This window comes from Oncorhynchus mykiss, chromosome 4, assembly GCF_013265735.2.
Source record: "Oncorhynchus mykiss isolate Arlee chromosome 4, USDA_OmykA_1.1, whole genome shotgun sequence".
Taxonomy (NCBI): Eukaryota; Metazoa; Chordata; class Actinopteri; order Salmoniformes; family Salmonidae; genus Oncorhynchus; species Oncorhynchus mykiss.
Window position 1 is genome coordinate 45,600,701 of NC_048568.1, and position 12,608 is coordinate 45,613,308.

Consider the following 12,608-nt stretch of genomic DNA (forward strand, 5'->3'; position numbering starts at 1 on the left):
CTCCCTCCATCTCTCACTCTCTCCCTCCATCTCTCCCTCTCTCCCTCCGTCTCTCCCTCTCTCCCTCCGTATCTCCCTCCATCTCTCACTCTCTCCCTCCATCTCTCCCTCTCTCCCTCCGTCTCTCCCTCTCTCCCTCCGTATCTCCCTCCATCTCTCACTCTCTCCCTCCATCTCTCACTCTCTCCCTCTGTCTCTCCCTCTTTCCCTCCGTATCTCCCTCCATCTCGCCCTCTCTCCCTCCGTCTCTCCCTCCATCTCTCCCTCTCTCCCTCCGTATCTCCCTGTCTCCCTCCGTCTCTCCCTCCATCTCTCCCTCTCTCCCTCCATCTCTCCCTCTTTCCCTCCGTATCTCACTCTCTCCCTCCATCTCTCCCTCCATCTCTCCCTCTCTCCCTCCGTCTCTCCCTCTCTCCCTCCGTATCTCCCTGTCTCCCTCCATCTCTCCCTCCATCTCTCCCTCTCTCCCTCCGTCTCTCCCTCTCTCCCTCCGTCTCTCCCTCTCTCCCTCCGTATCTCCCTGTCTCCCTCCATCTCTCCCTCCATCTCTCCCTCTCTCCCTCCGTCTCTCCCTCTCTCCCTCCGTATCTCCCTGTCTCCCTCCATCTCTCCCTCCATCTCTCCCTCCATCTCTCCCTCTCTCCCTCCATCTCTCCCTCTCTCCCTCCGTATCTCCCTGTCTCCCTCCGTCTCTCACTCCATCTCTCCCTCTCTCCCTCCGTCTCTCCCTCCATCTCTCACTCTCTCCCTCCATCTCTCCCTCTTTCCCTCCGTATCTCCCTGTCTCCCTCCATCTCTCCCTAAAGGAGTGTGCTCACGCATGCCGCCCTTATAATTTGGATATTCAAATGAGTAAAAAAAAAAGCTTTATTCACACATGTGTAGTTGACTACCAGAATACATCTAAGGGAAAGCTGGAATGAACACGGCTCCTTATGTTATCCTTTTCCTCTTTATCGTCCAGACTACATAGAGACAAAGGGAGAAATGGAGGAGTAGGAAGGAGAAAGGAATGAGGAACGTAGGAAGGAAGGAGAAAGGAAGGAAGAACGAAGGAAGGAAGGAGACAGGAAGGAGAAAGGAAGGAGCAAGGAAGGAAGGAAAGAGGAAGGAAGGAGAAAGGAAGGAGAAAGTATGGAGCAAGGAAAGAAGGAAAGAGGAAGGAAGGAGAAGGAAGGAAGGAGAAAATAAGGAAGGAAGGAGATGGGAAGGAAGAAGGAAGGAAGGAGATAGGAAGGAGGAAGGAATGAGGAAGGAAGGAGAAAGGAAGGAAGGAAGGAGGAGAAAATAAGGAAGGAGAATATAGGAGAAAAGAAGGAGAAAGGACTGAAGGAGATAGGAAGGAGGAGAAGACAAGGAAGGAATTTGGAAGGAAGGAGATAGGAAGGAGGAAGGAAAGAGGAAGAAAGGAGAAAGGAAGGACAAAGAGGGAGAAAGGAAGGAGAAATGAAGGAAGGAGATGGGAAGAAGGAGAAGACAATGAAGGAATAAGGAAGGAAGGAAGGAAGGAAGGAGGAAGGAAGGAGCAAGGAAGGAAGGAAAGAGGAAGGCAGGAGAAAGGAAGGAATGAGAAAGGAGGGAGAAAATAAGGAAGGAAGGAGATAGGAAGGAGGAATGAAGGAGATAGGAAGGAAGGAGATAAGAAAGAGGAAGGAATAAGGAAGGAAGGAGAAAGGAAGTAGGAGAAAATAAGGAAGGAGATAGGAAGGAAAGAGAAAGGAAGGAAAAGGAAGGAGGAACGAAGGAGAAAGGAAGGAGGAGAGAGAAAGGAAGGAGAAGGGAGGATAGAGGAAGGACACAGGGAGACGTGTGGAGCTGAATTGTTAATATGGTGTCCAATTACCAAATCAGGAAGGAACGAAGAAAGGTTGTTCCTCAGCACACACTAACACACACAAACACACACTAACACACAAAACACACTAAAAAACACTAACACACAAACAAACTAACACACACTAACACACTAACACACACTAACACACATGAACACACACGAACACACATTAACGCACTAACACACACTAACACACTAACACACTAACACATACTAACACACTAACACACAAACATACACTAACACACACACTAACACACACTAACACACATTAACACACTAACACACTAACACACACTAACACACACACGAACACACACTAACACACACTAACACACTAATACACACTAACACACTAACACCCACTGACACACTAATAAACATTAACACACACTAACACACACTAACAAACAAAACACACGAACACACACTAACACACTAACACACACTAACACACACAAACACACACTAACACACACTAACACACTAACATACACTAACACACTAACACGCTCACACACACTAACACACACTAACACACTAACATACACTAACCCACTAACACACACTAACAAACAAAACACACGAACACACACTAACACACTAACACACACTAACACACACAAACACACACTAACACACACTAACACACTAACATACACTAACACACTAACACGCTCACACACACTAACACACACTAACACACACTAACACACACTAACACACACTAACACACTAACATACACTAACACACTAACACACACTAACACGCACTAACACACACTAACACACTAACACACACTAACACACACTAACCCACTAACACACACGAACACACTAACACACTAACACACACTAACACACACTAACACACACTAACACACACTAACACACTAACATACACTAACACACTAACACACACTAACACGCACTAACACACACTAACACACACTAACACACACACTAACACACACTAACACGCACTAACACACACTAACACACTAACACACACTAACCCACTAACACACACGAACACACTAACACACTAACACACACTAACACACACTAACACACACTAACACACACTAACACACTAACATACACTAACACACTAACACACACTAACACGCACTAACACACACTAACACACACTAACACACACTAACACACACTAACACACACTAACCCACTAACACACACGAACACACACTAACACACTAACATACACTAACACACTAACACGCACTAACACACACTAACACACACTAACACACTAACACACTAACACACACTAACACACACTAACACACACTAACACACTAACACACACTAACACGCACTAACACACTAACACACACTAACACACACTAACACACACTAACACACTAACACACACTAACACACTAACACACTAACACACAAACATACACCAACACACTAACACACATTAACACACTAACACACACTAACACACTAACACACTAACACACTAACATACACTAACACACTAACACGCACTAACACACACTAACACACACTAACACACTAACACACACTAACACACACTAACACACTAACACACACTAACACACTAACACACACTAACACACTAACACACAAACATACACCAACACACTAACACACATTAACACACTAACACACACTAACACACACTAGCATACAACACACACTAACACACACTAACACACACTAACTCACTAACACACACAACACACTAACACACACTAATACACTAACACACTAACACACACTAACACACACTAACACACACTGACTCACTAACACACACTAACACACACTAACACACACTAATACACACTAACACACACTCCTCCCCCTCTCCTCCTCTTCTCCTCCCCCCCACCTCCTCTTCTCCTCCTCCTCACCTCCTCTTCTCCTCCCCTTCTCCTCCTTCCCACCTCCTCTTCTCCTCCCCCTCTTCTCCTCTTCTCCTCCTCCCCACCTCCTCTCCTCCTCCTCCCCACCTCTTCTCCTTCTCCTCCCCACTTCCTCTTCTCCTCTTCCCCACCGCCTCATCTCCTCGCCCCCTCCTCCTCTTAACCTCCTTACCACCTCCTCTTCTCCTCCTCCCCACCTCCTCTTCTCCTCCTCCCCACCTCCTCATCTCCTCCCCCTCTCCTCCTCTCCTCCTCCCCACCTCCCCTTCTCTTCCTCCCGACCTCCTCATCTCCTCCCCCTCTCCTCCTCTTCTCCTCCTCTTCTCCTCCTCCCCCTCTCCTCTTCTCCTCCTCCTCTCCACCTCTTCTCCTCCTCCCCACCTCCTCTTCTCCTCCCCCTCTCCTCCTCTTCTCCTCCTCCCCACCTCCTCTTCTTCTCGTCATCACCACCTCCTCTTCTCCTCCCCCTCTCCTCTCTTCTCCACCTCCCCCTCTCCCCTCATCCCCCTCTCCTCCTCTTCTCATCCCCCTCTCCCCTCAGCCCCCTCTCCTCCTCTTCTCATCCCCCTCTCCCCCATCCCCCTCTCCTCCTCTTCTCATCCCCCTCTCCCCCATCCCCCTCTCCTCCTCTTCTCATCCCCCTCTCCCCTCATCCTACTCTCCTCCTCTCCACCTCCCCCTCTCCCCCATCCCCCTCTCCTCTTCTTCTCATCCCCCTCTCCCCATCCCCCTCTCCTCCTCTTCTCATCCCCCTCTCCCCTCATCCTACTCTCCTCCTCTCCACCTCCCCCTCTCCCCCATCCCCCTCTCCTCCACTTCTCATCCCCCTCTCCCCTCATCCTACTCTCCTCCTCTCCACCTCCCCCTCTCCCCCATCCCCCTCTCCTCCTCTTCTCATCCCCCTCTCCCCCATCCCCCTCTCCTCCTCTTCTCATCCCCCTCTCCCCCATCCCCCTCTCCTCCTCTTCTCATCCCCCTCTCCCCTCATCCTACTCTCCTTATCCCCTCCTCCTCTCCTCCATTTCTGTCCATCTGGCCCAGGCATCGGCAGTCTTGTTTTAGGAAACTTCTCTGGTTGTCTCTGTGGTGAGTCGTGTGCCCCTGAAGTCCTAACCTCTTCCATGGGATCATTAAAGGCAGACGGAGCCCGGTTCGTATTGCTTTTAGAGCAAACAGATCAGTTGCCACTTCATCCATCTACTTTTGCTCTCTGTCCTGGAAACTGGCTTTTTCCAGCGGCTCACATGGGGTAGTCTGCCAGTGAAGAACGCTCCTCCAAATCCCATCCCCCCCACCCAACTCAGAGAGGAGGAAGTTGCCCTTAGACACTGATCTAAGACCAGTGTTAATGGTTAAGGTTAGGATACGGGGGGAGGTAAACTGTCCCTAGATCTGTGGTTTCTCCTAGAGCAGATCTGACGTTAAAGATAAACTGACCTTAAAGACCACCTGACCTTAAAGACCAACTGACCTTAAAGACCACCTGACCTTAAAGACCATCTGACCTTAACCTTTCTGATCTCCCCATCCCGGATCCGGGATCGTGAATACAGACTCAAGCTCATTACCATAACGCAACGTTAACTATTCATGAAAATCGCAAATGAAATGAAATAAATATGCTAGCTTTCCCAAGAAAGCTAAGGTAACTGAGCTAAACGACTACCGCCCCGTAGCACTCACTTCCGTCATCATGAAGTGCTTTGAGAGACTAGTCAAGGACCATATCACCTCCACCCTACCTGACACCCTAGACCCACTCCAATTTGCTTACCGCCCAAATAGGTCCACAGACGATGCAATCTCAACCACACTGCACACCGCCCTAACCCATCTGGACAAGAGGAATACCTATGTGAGAATGCTGTTCATTGACTACAGCTCGGCATTCAACACCATAGTACCCTCCAAGCTCGTCATCAAGCTCGAGACCCTGGGTCTCGACCCCGCCCTGTGCAACTGGGTACTGGACTTCCTGACGGGCCGCCCCCAGGTGGTGAGGGTAGGCAACAACATCTCCTCCCCGCTGATCCTCAACACTGGGGCCCCACAAGGGTGCGTTCTGAGCCCTCTCCTGTACTCCCTGTTCACCCACGACTGCGTGGCCACGCACGCCTCCAACTCAATCATCAAGTTTGCGGACGACACAACAGTGGTAGGCTTGATTACCAACAACGACGAGACGGCCTACAGGGAGGAGGTGAGGGCCCTCGGAGTGTGGTGTCAGGAAAATAACCTCACACTCAACGTCAACAAAACTAAGGAGATGATTGTGGACTTCAGGAAACAGCAGAGGGAACACCCCCCTATCCACATCGATGGAACAGTAGTGGAGAGGGTAGCAAGTTTTAAGTTCCTCGGCATACACATCACAGACAAACTGAATTGGTCCACTCACACAGACAGCATTGTGAAGAAGGCGCAGCAGCGCCTCTTCAACCTCAGGAGGCTGAAGAAATTTGGCTTGTCACCAAAAGCACTCACAAACTTCTACAGATGCACAATCGAGAGCATCCTGGCGGGCTGTATCACCGCCTGGTACGGCAACTGCTCCGCCCTCAACCGTAAGGCTCTCCAGAGGGTGGTGAGGTCTGCACAACGCATCACCGGGGGCAAACTACCTGCCCTCCAGGACACCTACACCACCCGATGTCACAGGAAGGCCATAAAGATCATCAATTACATCAACCACCCGAGCCACTGCCTGTTCACCCCGCTATCATCCAGAAGGCGAGGTCAGTACAGGTGCATCAAAGCTGGGACCGAGAGACTGAAAAACAGCTTCTATCTCAAGGCCATCAGACTGTTAAACAGCCACCACTAACATTGAGTGGCTGCTGCCAACACACTGACACTGACTCAACTCCAGCCACTTTAATAATGGGAATTGATGGGAAATGATGTAAATATATCACTAGCCACTTTAAACAATGCTACCTTATATAATGTTACTTACCCTACATTATTCATCTCATATGCATACGTATATACTGTACTCTATATCATTGACTGTATCCTTATGTAATACATGTATCACTAGCCACTTTAAACTATGCCACTTTGTTTACATACTCATCTCATTTGTACATACTGTACTCGATACCATCTACTGTATCTTGCCTATGCTGCTCTGTACCATCACTCATTCATATATCCTTATGTACATATTCTTTATCCCCTTACACTGTGTACAAGACAGTAGTTTTGGAATTGTTAGTTAGATTACTTGTTGGTTATTACTGCATTGTCGGAACTAGAAGCACAAGCATTTCGCTACACTCGCATTAACATCTGCTAACCATGTGTATGTGACAAATAAAATTTGATTTGATTTGATTTGATTTGATTAGCTCTCAAGCTTAGCCTTTTGTTAACAACACTGTCATCTCAGATTTTCAAAATATGCTTCTCAACCATTGCAAAACAAGCATTTGTGTAACAGTATTGATGGCTAACGTAGCATTTAGCATTAGCATTCAGCTGGCAACATTTACACAAAAAAACAGAAAAGCATTCAAATAAAATCATTTACCTTTGAAGAACTTCAGATGTTTTCAATGAGGAGACTCTCAGATAGCAAATGTTCAGTTTTTCCTGAAAGATTATTTGTTTAGGACAAATCGCTCCGTTTTCTGCATCACGTTTAGCTATGAAAAAACCCCTGTATCCAGGATTGTGTAAATCTATCAGCAAGCTCATTAGCATAACACAACGTTAACTATTCATGAAAATCGCAAATGAAATGAAATAAATATGCCATCTCTCAAGCTTAGCCTTTTGTAAACAACACTGTCATCTCAGATTTTCAAAATATGCTTCTCAACCATAGGAAAACAATCATTTGTGTAAAAGTAGCTAGCTAGCGTTAGCATTTAGCGTTAGCATTAGCGTTAGCATCCAGCACGCAACATTTCAACAAAAACATAAAAGCCTTCAAATAAAATAATTTACCTTTGAAGAACTTCTGATGTTTTCAATGAGGATACTCTCAGTTAGATAGCAGATGCTCAGTTTTTCCAAAAAGATTCTTTGTGTATTAGAAATAGCTCCGTTTTATACATCACATTTGGCTACCAAAAAAAATCTGAAAATTCAGTCCTCAAAACGCGAACTTTTTTCCAAATGAACTCCATAATATCGACTGAAAACATGGCAAACGTTGTTTAGAATCAATCATCAAGGTGTTTTTCACATATCTCTTCATTGATACATCGTTCTTGGACACATGGTTTCTCCCCTATATCAAATGGAAAAGTACGAGCAGCTGGCAATTGCGCACCGAATTCCACTCAGGACACCAGGCGGACACTTGGAAAATGTAGTCTCTTATGGTCAATCTTCCAATGATATGCCTACAAATACGTCACAATGCTGCTAAGACCTTGGGCGAACGACAGAAAGTGTAGGCTCATTCCTTGCGCAATCACAGCCATATAAGGAGACAATGGAAAACAGAGCTTCAGAAATTCTGCTAATTCCTGGTTGATGCATCATCTTGGTTTCGCCTGTAGAATGAGTTCTGGGGCACTTACAGACAAAATCTTTGCAGATTCTGAAACTTCAGAGTGTTTTCTTTCCAAAACTGTCAAGAATATGCATAGTCGAGCATCTTTTCGTGACAAAATATCGCGCTTAAAACGGGAACGTTTTTTATCCAAAAATGAAATAGCGCCCCTAGAGATCTAACAGGTTAAAGACCACCTGACCTTAAAGACCAACTGACCTTAAAGACCAACTGACCTTAACCTCTTTGGGATAGGGGGCAGCAACGAGATTTCTAAGGGACTTATTTGCAGTTCCTACCTTTTCCACTGGATGTCACCAGTCTTGGAAATTGGTTGAGGTTATTCCTTTGTGTAATGAAGAAGTACGGCCATCTTGGATCAGGGTAACGTTATGTGTACTGTTTGAGAGTAGCGTTAGTTTGTGATTAGTTTGTGATCCACCTAAAACAGACAGACCCGTCTTCAATTTGATTGATTATTAACATTTTAAAATACCTAAAGTTGTATTACAAAAGTAGTTTGAAAATTTTTGGCAAAGTTTACAGGTAACTTTTGAGATATTTTGAAGTGACTTTGCGCATATTGGAAGCTGTTTTTTTCTGGATCAAACATGCCAAATAAATGGACATTTTGGATATATATGGACGGAATTAATCTAACAAATAGGACCATTTGTGATGTTTATGGGACATATTGGAGTTCCAACAAAACAAGCTCGTCAAAGGTAATGCATGTTTTATATTTTATTTCTGCGTTTTGTGTAGCGCCTGCAGGGTTGAAATATGCTTTTCTCTCTTTGTTTACTGTTGCGCTATCATCAGAAAATAGCTTCTTATGCTTTCGCCGAAAAGCCTTTTTGAAATCTGACATGTTGGCTGGATTCACAACGAGTGTAGCTTTAATTTGATATCTTACATGTGTGATTTAATGAATATGATGTCAGTTCGGTTGTCATCTGAGACATTCTTGATAATGATAGGATGACATAAACTGTATCCTGGAAAGTCTGAACATTATAGTTATCAGACATGGAATTGTTGTGCAATTTAAATGTTTAAATATTTAAATGGATTCAATGTGATTTTAGCTTCCAAATGAGAGAATTGGGTTTTCATAAGGTTAAAGCTTTAAAGCTCTGCTCACTCAGTGAAGAGACATGGGTTATAAACTATGAAACAGACCCTTCTCTCCTTCCGCTATATGAGCCCTTGATGAAAATGTAACCTCCTGTTCCGGGTACATTAGGATGACGATCCGATGTCAGAATGGTTCAGATAACAACTACAGAATGAAGCCAACCTCAGCGTGAGCTTTGGTTGTGAATGGTATGAACGTTGAACTCTTATTCACTACAGAAGTGATACCACCTAGCCGTTGAGTTAGCAGAGGCCGCTGTAAACGTGGACTAGGAAAGGACGGACGACGGATCCAGTCTAACACACGACGACGATACTACAACGTATCCAGTGTGTATCCATGTGTAATTCTGTGTGATTAGTAAGGTATTTAGTAAATAAATAATTAAACCCAATTTTGTATTGCTGATTCAAATTGTTAGCCAGGGTTCGTGCAGATAACCAATAATTTACAACTTTCAGATGAGACTGAAATAAGATGACGATTAATATTGACTGCTATTGATGTAAATTATTACTACAGTGCCTTGCGAAAGTATTCGGCCCCCTTGAACTTTGCGACCTTTTTCCACATTTCAGGCTTCAAACATAAAGATATAAAACTGTATTTTTTTGTGAAGAATCAACAACAAGTGGGACACAATCATGAAGTGGAACGACATTTATAGGATATTTCAAACTTTTTTAACAAATCAAAAACTGAAAAATTGGGCGTGCAAAATTATTCAGCCCCTTTACTTTCAGTGCAGCAAACTCTCTCCAGAAGTTCAGTGAGGATCTCTGAATGATCCAATGTTGACCTAAATGACTAATGATGATAAATACAATCCACCTGTATGTAATCAAGTATAAATGCACCTGCACTGTGATAGTCTCAGAGGTCCGTTAAAAGCGCAGAGAGCATCATGAAGAACAAGGAACACACCAGGCAGGTCCGAGATACTGTTGTGAAGAAGTTTAAAGCCGGATTTGGATACAAAAATATTTCCCAAGCTTTAAACATCCCAAGGAGCACTGTGCAAGCGATAATATTGAAATGGAAGGAGTATCAGACCACTGCAAATCTACCAAGACCTGGCCGTCCCTCTAAACTTTCAGCTCATACAAGGAGAAGACTGATCAGAGATGCAGCCAAGAGGCCCATGATCACTCTGGATGAACTGCAGAGATCTACAGCTGAGGTGGGAGACTCTGTCCATAGGACAACAATCAGTCGTATATTGCACAAATCTGGCCTTTATGGAAGAGTGGCAAGAAGAAAGCCATTTCTTAAAGATATCCATAAAAAGTGTCGTTTAAAGTTTGCCACAAGCCACCTGGGAGACACACCAAACATGTGGAAGAAGGTGCTCTGGTCAGATGAAACCAAATTTTAACTTTTTGGCAACAATGCAAAACGTTATGTTTGGCGTAAAAGCAACACAGCTCATCACCCTGAACACACCATCCCCACTGTCAAACATGGTGGTGGCAGCATCATGGTTTGGGCCTGCTTTTCTTCAGCAGGGACAGGGAAGATGGTTAAAATTGATGGGAAGATGGATGGAGCCAAATACAGGACCATTCTGGAAGAAAACATGATGGAGTCTGCAAAAGACCTGAGACTGGGACGGAGATTTGTCTTCCAACAAGACAATGATCCAAAACATAAAGCAAAATCTACAATGGAATGGTTCAAAAATAAACATATCCAGGTGTTAGAATGGCCAAGTCAAAGTCCAGACCTGAATCCAATTGAGAATCTGTGGAAAGAACTGAAAACTGCTGTTCACAAATGCTCTCCATCCAACCTCACTGAGCTCGAGCTGTTTTACAAGTAGGAATGGGAAAAAATTTCAGTCTCTCGATGTGCAAAACAGATAGAGACATACCCCAAGCGACTTACAGCTGTAATCGCAGCAAACGGTGGCGCTACAAAGTATTAACTTAAGGGGGCTGAATAATTTTGCACGCCCAATTTTTTAGTTTTTGATTTGTTAAAAAAGTTTGAAATATCCTATAAATGTCGTTCCACTTCATGATTGTGTTCCACTTGTTGTTGATTCTTCACAAAAAAATACAGTTTTATATCTTTATGTTTGAAGCCTGAAATGTGGCAAATGGTCGCAAAGTTCAAGGGGGCCGAATACTTTCTCAAGGCACTGTAGGTCTTTAAGAATTTATTCGGAAGATAACATCTCTATAAATATTATTTAGTGGCACCCAGACTCTCTAGTTAATTACATTTACATGATTAGCTCAATCAGGTAATATTAATTACGGAGGAATTTCCTTTGTGTAACCTTTGTGAATGTATTACTTTTAATAAATGCAAAAAGGAGAATAAACTACTGGAACTACTACTAGTCCTCCAGACCAGGAGAATAAACTACTGGAACTACTACTAGTCCTCCAGACCAAGAGAATAAACTACTGGAACTACTACTAGTCCTCCAGACCAGGAGAATAAACTACTGGAACTACTACTAGTCCTCCAGACCAGGAGAATAAACTACTGGAACTACTACTAGTCCTCCAGACCAGGAGAATAAACTACTGGAACTACTACTAGTCCTCCAGACCAGGAGAATAAACTACTGGAACTACTACTAGTCCTCCAGACCAAGAGAATAAACTACTGGAACTACTACTAGTCCTCCAGACCAGGAGAATAAACTACTGGAACTACTACTAGTCCTCCAGACCAGGAGAATAAACTACTGGAACTACTACTAGTCCTCCAGACCAGGATAATAAACTACTGGAACTACTACTAGTCCTCCAGACCAGGAGAATAAACTACTGGAACTACTACTAGTCCTCCAGACCAGGAGAATAAACTACTGGAACTACTACTAGTCCTCCAGACCAGGAGAATAAACTACTGGAACTACTACTAGTCCTCCAGACCAGGAGAATAAACTACTGGAACTACTACTAGTCCTCCAGACCAGGAGAATAAACTACTGGAACTACTACTAGTCCTCCAGACCAGGAGAATAAACTACTGGAACTACTACTAGTCCTCCAGACCAGGATAATAAACTACTGGAACTACTACTAGTCCTCCAGACCAGGAGAATAAACTACTGGAACTACTACTAGTCCTCCAGACCAGGAGAATAAACTACTGGAACTACTACTAGTCCTCCAGACCAGGAGAATAAACTACTGGAACTACTACTAGTCCTCCAGACCAGGAGAATAAACTACTGGACCTACTACTAGTCCT